The sequence below is a fragment of the Bubalus kerabau genome, chromosome 2 (assembly GCF_029407905.1).
Source record: "Bubalus kerabau isolate K-KA32 ecotype Philippines breed swamp buffalo chromosome 2, PCC_UOA_SB_1v2, whole genome shotgun sequence".
NCBI classification, from domain to species: Eukaryota; Metazoa; Chordata; class Mammalia; order Artiodactyla; family Bovidae; genus Bubalus; species Bubalus kerabau.
Genome location: NC_073625.1, coordinates 27,272,554 through 27,285,356, shown reverse-complemented (window position 1 = coordinate 27,285,356; position 12,803 = coordinate 27,272,554). Strand labels below are relative to the sequence as shown.

The following is a 12,803-nucleotide window of genomic DNA, read 5'->3' as shown; positions in this document are numbered from 1 at the left end:
AAATCCCATTTATTAACTTAATATTTAAGTTCTTTTCAATTATCCCTATCTGTAACAGTCTTTTCCTGCTGCATTGATATATCTTTTTTTTTTTTTTTTTCAAAACCATTTGGCCTTATTCAGAAAAATTAGGATGTTTATTCCTGAAGATGGCACAATTCATTCCCGGACATCATCTGGGCATATGATAGCATGAATGAGTTATGGATGCACCTGAGAGCTCCACGTAGTGGGGAAAACAGGGCTGAGAGCAGCCAGAGCCCCTAGGCTAGTCACCCTCTCCTGTGAGCGGATCTAACTGTTTTTCCAGTATGATAAATGGATATTTGTGTTTTATTACATGGAAATGGGGAGGTGGGATAATTTCCCTAGAGAAACTCTTGTATGTGGCAATAGTGATTGATATGAGAATGTTCTCAGCCACATTGTTTATATGGGCAACACATTTCAAATAACCTAAGTATCTATGAACTGAGTAAACAAAGTCTCATGACGATATAATCAAATGCTTTACAACAATAATAATGAATAGCATGAATGATATATAGAATGGGCCTCTAGCAGATTGCTCAAATCAAAATGGATAAATCTTAGGTATTTGTGAGCAAAAAAGGTTTTAAAAATATACAGTTATTTTGTTTGTCGCTCAATCATGTCTGACTCTTTGCAACCCCATGGACTATAGCTTGCCAATCTCCTCTGTCTGTGGAATTTTCCAGACAAGAATACTAGGAGTGGGCAGCCATTCCCTTCACCAGGGAATCTTCCCAACCCAGGGATTGAAACCGGGCCTCCTGCAACGCAGGCAGAGTCTTTACCATCTGAGCCACTTCTATTGGGATACAATTCAAACACAGGTGTGTGAAGTATACATAAAAATGGATAAATTATAAAGAAAAGAAAAGAAAAGGAACAATGGATACACAATTCAGGGTAAGGACAGATTACCATTAGGTCATGCGAGAGGATTATTACCTGGTAGAGACACAAGGGGGCTTCAGGTTATGGGGGGAAAAAATCTATTTTTTAAGCTGGGGGGGGTGGTTGCATGGGTATCCATTTTATTTCTTATCAAGCACAACATTCACAGAGGAGATTCTTATTTTACATATGGCTTGTCTTATTACGAAGCATACATGTATATGTCTTGAACATAAAAGACTTTATTAAGCTCTGTATGGTAGAGCTCTGGAGGCAGTCAATATATGCAGTTTAGAAGCGAAAATAATAATAGAAGTTTTATAGACATTTTGTTTTTGAGCAGAAATAACCCTAAAGGAATATAAAATTCTGGACAAAATCAAGTACTAAAATCATATATTGATTCGTATTTTACCCTTTGCACTTTCTAGTACTGTTCAAAATGTAATTGGCATAATTAATGAGCAGTCTGATAGGAGAAGCAGTTCAGCAGTAAAAGGAAATGGTTTCATGTACTCCCTCCTCACAGCTTCTGAAAGCTCTATAAAAGTACTGCTTGCAGAAAAGAGAGGAGAGAATGAATGACCCCTGGTCTTACTTAATGCTTGCACTTGATTGCTCTATGAAAATTAGGCCCTTGAGGAAGGCTTAAGGTAGCCATAAAATTGTAACCAAGCCTAAGGAATTCTAAAATTAACACATAATCCATTCCAGAAGCATAATTAAATTAGTGATAAACCAGAGCTATGAAAATCTGTACTAGAAGTGGCTTCCAAAGGCCGATTAAAAGAAATCCTATGGCTGTTCTCTTACTTCAAAATATTACTAGCTTAGGTTTCTCACCTCTGTCATCGGACATAGCAGTCTGACACCTTAAGGTGAGAAAGTGCTCATCCAGCTAACGCCTGCTCTCTGGGGATGAGAGACTTGGGAAGATACAGAGAAGACCAGTGGCCGCAACTACAGCTGCCATGTCTTGAGGAAGGAAGCTGTACTCACGTATCTTGCCTTCTCCCTGGGTAACTCAAATGTTGAAGAATTTGCCTGGAATGCAGGAGGCCTGAGTTTAATCCCTAGGTTGGGAAGATCCCCTGGAGGAGAGCACAGCAACCCACTCCGGTATTCCTGCCTGGAGAATTCCCATGGACAGAGGAGCCTGGTGGGCTACAGACCATGGGGTCGCAAAGACTTGGACACAACTGAGTGACTAACACTATTACCATCTTGTCTACTAAACTTCAGTTGATATACATTTTCTGAGGTAAAGTTGATTGATTTTCCCCTCCCCACTTTTATAGAAGTTAATTGGAAAGAATCTATTATTATCAATGAGTATCATTTTTAGCAATGCTTCTTTTTGAAAAATAATCACTCCTATTCTTTTGTATTTAGACTGCGCCTCTTCCCAGTTGTGGGACTTCTGACAACGTTTGACCTCTTTAATTTCTTTATCTGAGAAATAATAAAGTCTAATGTACAAGGATTTTATGGTGGCAAGGAACAAGAAACCATTCAGTCTTTCTCAAAATGTGTGGGCAGATTGAGAGGACTGAGAAGGGAGACATTATCATAAAGCTACAAATAACATGTAATTCAATGAATATTTAAAGGTACTCAGACAACCTAAGTGTCTATAGACAGACGAATAAATAAATAAAATGTGTATACAAACACACACACTGTGGAATATTGTTCAGCCTTAGAGAATAAGGAAATCTTGGCACTTGGAACAATATGGATGGACCTTGAGGGCATTACACTAAGTGAAATAAGTAAGGCAGAACAAGAAAATACTGTATGGTTTCACTAATATATAGAATCTTAAAAATTTTTGAAATAATAGAAATGGAGAATAAAAAACTGGTTGCCAGGGAGCTCAGGCGTGGAACGAGTAGGGAAATGTTAGTAAAAAGATACTAATGTCTGGTTATAAGGTCTGAGGATCAAATATATAATGTGGTAACTATAATTGATAACACTGTATTATATAATTAAAATTTGGTGAGAGAGTAGATGTATTATTTAAATAAGTGGGGGAATACTTCCACAATATATACATATATCAAATCATCACACTGTACATTTTAAATATCTTATGATTTTATTTGCCAATTATATCACAGTTATTTAAATAAAAATAAATCAAAGTATCCAGAGTGGTAGGAAATCAGATGCCACCGGGGACATTGCAGTAAAAGTTAATGAGTCTTAATTCTAAGTAATTTACCTTGTGTGTGACTCAGCTTATTTCCATATCTGCACATTTATTCTAATGATATATCCTCTTGAGACCCAATTCCAAATTCCTAGGAGGAAACTGTCCCCTTCATGGATTATAGCCTTGTCATGGTAAAGGGGCTTGCACAACTCAGTGACGCACAAGCTGGGTTTAGAAAAGGCAGAGGAGCCAGAGATCTAATTGCCAACATTTGTTGGATTATCGAAAAAACTAGAGAATTCCAGAAAAACATCTATTTCTGCTTCAGTGACTACACGAAAGCCTTTGACTGTATGGATCACAACAAACCGGAAAATTCTTAGAGATGGAAAATTCTTAATCCCAGACCACCTCACCTGTCTCTTGAGAAAGCTGTATGTGGGTCAAGAAGCAACAGTTAGAATTGGACATGGAACAACTTAGTGGTTTACAATTGGGGAAGGCGTATGACAAGGCTGTGTATAGTCACCTTGCTTATTTAACTTAGATGCAGGGTCCATCATGTGAAATGCCAGCCTGGATAAATCATAAGGTAGAATCAAGATTGCTGAGAGAAATATCAATAACCTCAGATATGAAGATGATACTACTCTAATGGCAGAAAGCAAAGAGGAACTATAGAGCTTCTTGATGAATGTGAAAGAGAAGAGTGAGAAAGCTCGCTTAAAACTCAACATTCAACCAACTAAGATCATGGCATCTGCTCCCATCACTTTAAGGCAAATAGATGGGGAAAAAGTGGAAGCAGTGACATTTTATTTTCTTGGGCTCCAAAATCATATAGGATAGTGACTATAGCCAAGAAATTAAAAGACACTCGCTCCTTGGAAGGAAAGCTAAGACAAAGCTAGAGATATTATTAAAAAGGAAAGACATTACTTTGATGACAAAGGTCTGTGTAATCAAAGCTATGGTTTTTCCAGTAATCATGTATGGATGTGACAGTTGGACCATAAAGAAGGCAGAGCACTGAAGAATTGATGCTTTTGAACTGTGATGCTGGAGAAGACTCCTGAGAGTCCCTTGACTACAAGGAGATCACACCACTGATCTGAAAGGAAATCAAGCCTGAATATTCATTGGGGGGACTCATGCTGAAGCTGAAGTTCCTATACTTTAGTTGGGTGTGACGAGCTGAACTCATTGGAAAAGACCCTGATGCAAGGAGAAGCATGTAGCAGAGGATGAGATGGTTAGATGGCATCACCAACTCAATATATATGAGTCTGAGCAAACTCCACCAGATAGTGAAGAACAGGGGAGCCTGGCATGCTGCAGTCTGTGAGGTTGCAAAGAGGTGGACACAAGTTAGCAACCGAACAGCAACAATGGAGGAAAGGGTAATTGGTTCTGTTGGGCAAAGGAACATGGGATCATTTACATCTTCTTGACCTCTGGAAGTTTAAGCCTAATGATGGGAAGGAATTTATCAGCATACTACTACTAAGTCACTTCAGTCGTGTCCAACTCTGTGCGACCCCATAGACGGCAGCCCACCAGGCTCCCCCGTCCCTGGGATTCTCCAAGCAAGAACACTGGAGTGGGTTGCCATTTCCTTCTCCAATGCAAGAAAGTGAAAAGTCAAAGTGAAGTCGCTCAGTGGTATCCGACTCCTAGCGACCCCATGGACTGCAGCCCACCAGGCTCCTCCACCCATGGGATTTTCCAGGCAAAAGGACTGGAGTGGGGTGCCATTGCCTTCTCTGGCATAGTAGTGAGCAATTCATGGTTTTGGAAACCCCAGATGGGAGTTTGGGCTATTACCTTGGAGCCTGTAGCACCGCTCAGAAAATGTTTCTCTCATTTACATGTTACAGTTCACTTCGTAAACTGCTCATTTTCTCAATAGATACTTATAGCTTCCTGTGTTCAGTAGAAAGAATCATATTGAGATGCATTTATTGAAGTCCCAGACCATACCCTGGCCATGAACCTGATAACCTCCAGTTTGGGCTCCTCTATGGATTGGTAATATTGTTATTGTCTTCCTAATACTTAGTAAGCATGAAACTGCCTCATGCAATATTGTAAGATGTATTTAAAAATACAAAGTAATATTCAAGGTTAGGAGTTACTATTATTCATTATGTATGCTATGGGAAAATATATTTATATAAAATATAGAAAAAAAAATTCCTGGCCCTGAGGAAGTAAGTCATGATGTTGGACTAGAAATCTTGTGTTCAGACTCCTGTGCAGTGATTTCCTTCTAAACCATGCTTCCTGAGGATAGTTTAAAAAAAGCAGTAAAATAGTTAAATAAGACTATTTTTTTGTGATAAAGAAGATATGTGATGTGCAGAGAAGAAAGTAGGACTTAAAAAAAACTTAAACCACCTTCTAATCAAATTATGTATTGATTAAACATTGAAAACTGCTTTTAAAATTGATACATGAAAATAACAGAATTCAAAGCAGTTTAGTGCTATACACCTAAGTGTTTCGAATCATTATTGTTTTCAAGTATGTACTTTCAAGTTTTATTAACAGGTTTCCAAACAATTATCTGTCATTTTTTATAACATGAATATTTTTCAAACATGTAATGGTTTAATGACATAAAAGTTTTCACGATTGGAGGGTTCATAATTCATGGTGAAAAGACTCATAAAAACCAAAATCAATTATTTAGGTTTTCTGAAACTATAACACACATGGACACACTGTGAAGCACATAGTTCAGTTCAGTGGCTCTGTCGTGTCTGACTCTTTGCGATCCCATGGACTGCAGCGTTTCACATGATGTCCTCTGCATATAAGTTAAATAAGCAGGGTGACAATATGCAGCCTTGACGTACTCCTTTCCTGATCTGGAACCAGTCTGTTGCTTCTTGACCTGCATACATATTTCTCAGGAGGCAGGCAGGGTGGTCTGATATTCCCATCTCTTTCAGAATTTTCCACAGTTTGCTGTGATCCACACAGTCAAAGGCTTTGGCATAGTCAATAAAGCAGAAGTAGATGTTTTTCTGGAGCTGTCTTGCTTTTTCGATGATCCAACAGATGTTGGCAATTTGATCTCTGGTTCCTCTGCCTTTTCTAAATCCATCTTGAACATGTGGAAGTTCACAGTTCAGGTACTGTTGAAGCCTGGCTTGGAGAATTTTGAGCATTACTTTGCTAGCACGTGAGATCAGTGCAGTATTAGCAGAAAATTGCTCATGAAAAATTTTATACAAAAAAGTGGTTTTGCAATGGCTCAAAATGAAATACAATGTATTTTTTTTATTACTTAGAAAATCAAGTGACAATTCAATTGTTAAGAAAATAAATCAAAAGAAAAAGATGATAGGAACACACAGGTAGACAAGTAAAATCAGCTAATTAAATCAGCAGCATATTCTAGGTTAAACTAGTTTTAGACTTCTTAGCAAAAGGTTATAAACTGGCACCAATTCTCATGTCTCCCTTTTCCTATGCTTTCATAATTGAAAAAGATGCAGAATGTTTTATACTCACTTTTGCTTCACCAAAATCAAGTATAGCACCTAACACAGAGATGAGCACAATTAAATTACAAACAAGCAGATAATAAATAACCAGCTACACTGGTCATTTATCTTGTCTTCCTTACCAGAAGAGTCTAGGCCTAGACTTTTTCATGTGGGAAGGTTTTTGAACTAAGAATTTAGTTGTTTCAATAGATTTAAGATCATTCATCTATTACGACATAAGTAAGTTTTGGCAGTTTGTATCTTATATTTCAAAGAATCAAAGCTACTTTCTTTCTCAGGTTCTTTTAGTAAGCATTTTGAAGCCCTTTTATTTTGTGCATATGTATTAAATTATTAAATCTTCTGTATGAATTGACTTCTTTCTCATAATGTTCATCATTCTTCTTGAAAAGCATATTTAATCTGCAGTCTACATTTGTATATGTATAAATATAACCATTACAACTCCCTTATAATTAAAGTTTGCATTATTTATTTTTCCATTTTTTAGCTTTTACCTATTTTGTTGTTATTCAGTCATTCAGTCATGTCCAACTCTTTGCAATCCCATGGACTGCCACACGCCAGGCTTCCCTGTCCTTCACCATCTATTGAAGCTTGCTCAAACTCATGTCTGCTGAGTCAGTGATGCCATCCTACCATCTCATCCTCTATCATCCCCTTCTCCTCCTGCTTTCAATTTTTCCCAGCATCAGGGGCTTTTCTAATAGCTTTTACCTACATATATCTTCATATTAAAATCAGTTTCTCATACTTTGGTCTTTTTTTATCAACTCACACAATTGCCGCTGCTGCTGCTAAGTCGCTTCAGTTGTGTCCGACTCTGTGTGACCCCATAGACGGCAGCCCACGAGGCTCCCCCGTCCCTGGGATTCTCCAGGCAAGAACACTGGAGTGGGTTGCCATTTCCTTCTCCAATGCATGAAAGTGAAAAGTCAAAGTGAAGTTGCTCAGTCGTGTCCGACTCTTAGCGACCCTATGGACTGCAGCCTACCAGGCTCCTCCATCCATGGGATTTTCCAGGCAAGAGTACTGGAGTGGGGTGCCATTGCCTTCTCCACTCACACAATTACTAACATGCAATTATGTTTAGACTATTTATACTCAATGCAATTGTTGACAGTACTGGATTTTTAAACCTGCCACCTTACTGGTTTCTTCCTACTGCCTGTGTTGTTTCTATTTTCCACTTTTATCTTCTTCTTTGGGACTGACCATTTTTTATTCTTGATTTTATCTATTTGCTTTTTAGTTTTACTTCTTTCAAAAAATATTTGCAGTCACTGCCTGGTGTTTACAGCATGCATCTTTGGCTTTTCACAATCTATCCTCACATGATATCATACCATTCCATTGTATCATATAAGAATCTTCCAGCATTGTACTTCAACTTCCATAATCCCATTCTTTGTGCTCCATTTGTCACATATTTTATCTCTATATATGTTCCAAAACCTTGTTTTTATTTCTCCTGAGTGTGTGCTCAGTCGCTCAGTTGTGTCCGACTCTATGACCCCATGAATTGTAGGCTGTGAGGCTCCTTTGTCCACGGAATTTTCCAGGCAAGAATACTGGAGTGGGTTGCCATTTCCTCCTCCAGGGGATCATCCTGACCTTGGGTGGACAGAAACCATGTCTCCTATGTCTCCTACACTGGCAGGTGGATTCTTTATCACTGTGTCACCTGGGAAGCCCCTTATTTTGTCTACAAGTAGCCAATTATCTTTTCATATTCATCTTCAACTTTTTTATTTATGATTTTTATTTCTTTATATTGATCCAAATGTTCATTGTATACATGCTCATTCTGTCTGAAGTGGTTCTTGTGGTTCAGGTCTGCTGGCAATGAATTTTCCTCATTTTTGCTTGTCAGAAAAAGTTCACTTCATTTTCATTTTTGAAAGCCTTTTTCAGTAGGTAAATAAACAATTCTAAGCCATATATTTTTTTCTCACAGTACTTTACAGATGTCTTTGCAGTCTTCTTGCATGTGTAGTTTCTGACAGAAGTCTTTGTTCTCTTCAGACACATATTCTGTTCCATTCTTTTAGAATTTATGAAAAATGAAGATTTTTACCTCTTACCTGCTTGAATAGTGGCTGTCTCTTCCTCCCATGGTCTGTCAAATATTAAACAGTTCACAGTTTCTAACTTCTCCTGAATGAGCTTCTCATCCTTACAATTTCCTCAGTTTAGCTAGTTATTTTGTGAAATTTACTGTATGATGTGCTCAACAGTAAGTTCTAATTTTACAGATTATCCTGCTTTCTTTCATTGTTAGGGTGTGAGAGATGCTCTCCTGCAGCTTTTTACATCTTAAGTAAAAGCAGAACTATAGAAGTTCATGTTTGATAGCTTTTTAAAAAAAATCTACATAAACAGAAAGCAGGGATATCAGCAAAGAGTGAAGTATCTGATGGTGGTATTGAAAATCTTTAAGGTATGAAAAAAGCTGAACAAAGCTATTTTGGATAAAGGAAGAACAAATGAATTAGAGAAATACGGATATTTGCCTGAATAGTGTGACAATGTGTTTGATGCTGGGTATTGTCATGAAATTGCAATTTTAATTTGCCATGACATCAATCTGTAACACTGAAATTTTCTCCAGCATCACTCTGAGGTAAAGCAGAAGTAGGGATAATGAGAGTAGTGGGAACTAAAGATTAATGCAGGTATGAAGGTGTTTCAGTCCTGTTTTTAGAATAATCAGGTGAAAAGTGTGAAAATACTGACTGACGTAATTTAGCAAAGCACAAGCTTGCTAAAGAAAGAATTGAAGACCAGAAATAGCTGATGATTTGGGAGAAAATGTAGCAGTCAAGTCAATGGGAGAAATAAAACATTTGCAAGATCATTAGCGTTTAGGAGGCAAAAGAACTCAAAGACTAATATTACGTGAGTTATGCAATACATGTAGCTTCATGGCAAAACATGGAATACATAGAAAGAGTATGATCCAAGAGATAAAATCTGCAGTGAGTGAGAACAAGTGTCAAGGAGGCATACTCAACGTGTACTCTGAGGAATATGGAAAAGTGGTGGTCTGGAAGTGTTTTGGGCAGCATGAAAAACTCACGTTTAATCCTAATAATGAGTGAGGTGAAGAGTGGCAAAATCAGCCACGTATATTTTTCCTCAGTGCAAAGAGATGGAGGAAACATTCAGTAAGGACACTGAGGATTCCAGAGTGGTCAGCAGATACTCTGAGAAGGGAGAACAGTAACTGATATTTGAGTCAGAGAAGAATCAACGCAAGGACTAGGATGAAAATGATCGACAGAGCCTACGCATTTGTTACACCCAAAACCCACCATGATGTGAGGTCTGAGGAGTTTGATGAGCCATGAGGAGTTTTCCCCAAAAGTTCCTCACGGCATCCTTGAACCCGAGAGGCACCTCCAACCTGTTCATAGATCCCATTGGTTCTGAATGGTGCTTGCTACAAATGGAGTCATTATGCATATAAAACAGCAACATCAACTAGCTGGTAATCAGGTATAACTACATATTAAAAAGCAGCACAGCATCCTGTGTTTGGGGGGAAATTCTTCCTTCAGTGGATGGAGGCAACTGTGACTTTTCATACAACCTTCAGGATACAGAGAAAACCTTCCTGGTTTTAGAGTCACTCACTTTTAGTCAGTCTCTAAAGTTACATCCTTAACTTTAGAAAAAGCAAGAGAGTTCCAGAAAAACATCTATTTCTGCTTTATTGACTATGCCAAAGCCTTTGACTGTGTGGATCACAATAAACTGTGGAAAATTCTTCAAGAGATGGGAATACCAGACCACCTGATCTGCCTCTTGAGAAATTTGTATGCAGGTCAGGAAGCTACAGTTAGAACTGGACATGGAACAACAGACTGGTTCCAAATAGGAAAAGGAGTTCGTCAAAGCTGTATATTGTCACCCTGTTTATTTAACTTATATGCAGAGTGCATCATGAGAAATGCTGGACGAGAAGAAACACAAGCTGGAATCAAGATTGCCGGGAGAAATATCAATAACCTCAAATATGCAGATGACGCCACCCTTATGGCAGAAAGTGAAGAGGAACTAAAAAGCCTCTTGATGAAAGTGAAAGTGGAGAGTGAAAAAGTTGGCTTAAAGCTCAACATTCAGAAAACGAAGATCATGGCATCCGGTCCCATCACTTCATGGGAAATAGATGGGGAAACAGTGGAAACAGTGTCAGACTTTATTTTTCTGGGCTCCAAGATCACTACAGATGGTGATTGCAGCCATGCAATTAAAAGATGCTTATTCCTTGGAAGGAAAGTTATGACCAACCTAGATAGCATATTCAAAAGCAGAGACATTACTTTGCCAACAAAGGTTAGTCTAGTCAAGGCTATGGTTTTTCCTGTGGTCATGTATGGATGTGAGAGTTGGACTGTGAAGAAGGCTGAGCACCAAAGAATTGATGCTTTTGAACTGTGGTGTTGGAGAAGACTCTTGAGAGTCCCTTGGACTGCAAGGAGATCCAACCAGTCCATTCTAAAGGAGATCCGCCCTGGGATTTCTTTGGAAGGAATGATGCTAAAGCTGAAACTCCAGTACTTTGGCCACCTCATGCGAAGAGTTGACTCATTGGAAAAGACTCTGATGCTGGGAGGGTTTGGGGGCAGGAGGAGAAGGGGATGACAGAGGATGAGATGGCTGGATGGCATCACTGACTCGATGGACGTGAGTCTGAGTGAACTCCGGGAGTTGGTGATGGACAGGGAGGCCTGGTGTGCTTTGATTCATGGGGTTGCAAAGAGTCGGACACGACTGAGTGACTGATCTGATCTGATTAGAAGACTGTATTATTTCTTTTTTATTTTAAAATTTTGGATCACATATTTTTACTTAATCTCATTCCACGATACAAACATAACTTTTTTTTTCATATTATCTGGATATTTTGCCAATTCATATAGCTCATCACATCCTCAATATTTATTTCAATCAAGTCTCCACTCTCTTACATACACCAAACTGTAGTCAATATATATGTAATGAAACTGAATTTCTGAGACACTAGATAATTTGTAGAGACACTGGGGCATACCTGTTCCCATCACTTCCACCAGATAATAATGTGCCTAATGATACTGAGTATGGCTCTGTTCAGCTCAGTTCAGTCACTCATCAAGTCCAACTGTTTGTGACCCCGTGGGCTGCAGCACAACAGTCTTCCCTGTCCATCATCAACTCCCAGAACTTATTAAACTATTATCCATCGAGTCAGTGATGCCATCAAACCATCTCATCCTCTGTCTTCCCCTTCTCCTCTCACATTCAATCTTTTCCAGCATCAGGGTCTTTTCCAGTGAGTCAGTTCTTTACATCAGGTAGGCAAAGTATTGGAGTTTCAGCTTTAGCATCAGTCCTTCCAATGAACACCCAGGACTGATCTCCTTTAGAATGGACTAGTTGGATCTCCTTGCAGTCCAAGGGACTCTCAAGAGTCTTCTCCAACACCACAGTTCAAAAGCGTCAATTCTGCAGTGCTCAGCTTTCTTATAGTCCAAATCTCACAACCATACATGACTACAGGAAAAACCAGAGCTTTGACTGGATGAGCCTTTGTTGGCAAAGTAATCTCTTAGGTGGGTCATAGCTTTTCTTCCATGGAGCAAGTGTCTTTTAATTTCATGGCTACAGCCACCATCTGCAGTGATTTTGGAGCCCCCAAAATAGTCTCTGTTCCCATTTTTCCCCATCTATTTGCCATGAAGTGACGGGACCGGATGCCACGACCTTAGATTTCTGAATGTTGAGTTTTAAGCCAACTTTTTCACTTACTCTTTCACTTTCATGAAGAGGCTCTTTACTTCTTCTTTGCTTTCTGCCATAGAGTGGTGTCATCTGCATATCTGAGGTTATTGATATTTCACCCAGCAATCTTGATTCCAGCTTGTTCATCATCCAGTCTGGAATTTTGCATGATGTACTCTGCATATAAGTTAAATAAGCAGGGTGACAATATACAGCCTTGACGTACTCCTTTCCCGATTTGGAACCAGTCTGTTGTTCCATGTTCAGTTCTAACTGTTGCTTCCTGACCTGCATACAGGTTTCTCAGGAGGCAGGTCAGGTGGTCTGGTATTCCCATCTTTTGAAGAATTTTCCACAGTTTGTTGTGGTCCACACAATCAAAGGCTTCGGCATAGTCAATAAAGCAGAAATAGATGTTTTTCTGGAACTCTTGCTTTTTTGAT

The 12,803-nt window shown here is 38.8% G+C and overlaps 1 long non-coding RNA gene across 1 annotated transcript in view; it reads right to left on the bottom strand.

Moving 5' to 3' along the window:
- Nucleotides 1-5,948: 5,948 nt before the first annotated feature.
- The window catches only part of LOC129644639 (uncharacterized), a 285,309-nt gene continuing 278,454 nt past the window's right edge, over nucleotides 5,949-12,803 (bottom strand). The window contains exon 4 of the long non-coding RNA XR_008710903.1: nucleotides 5,949-6,229. This is a non-coding gene — a long non-coding RNA (uncharacterized LOC129644639). The remainder of the gene's footprint in view (nucleotides 6,230-12,803) is intronic.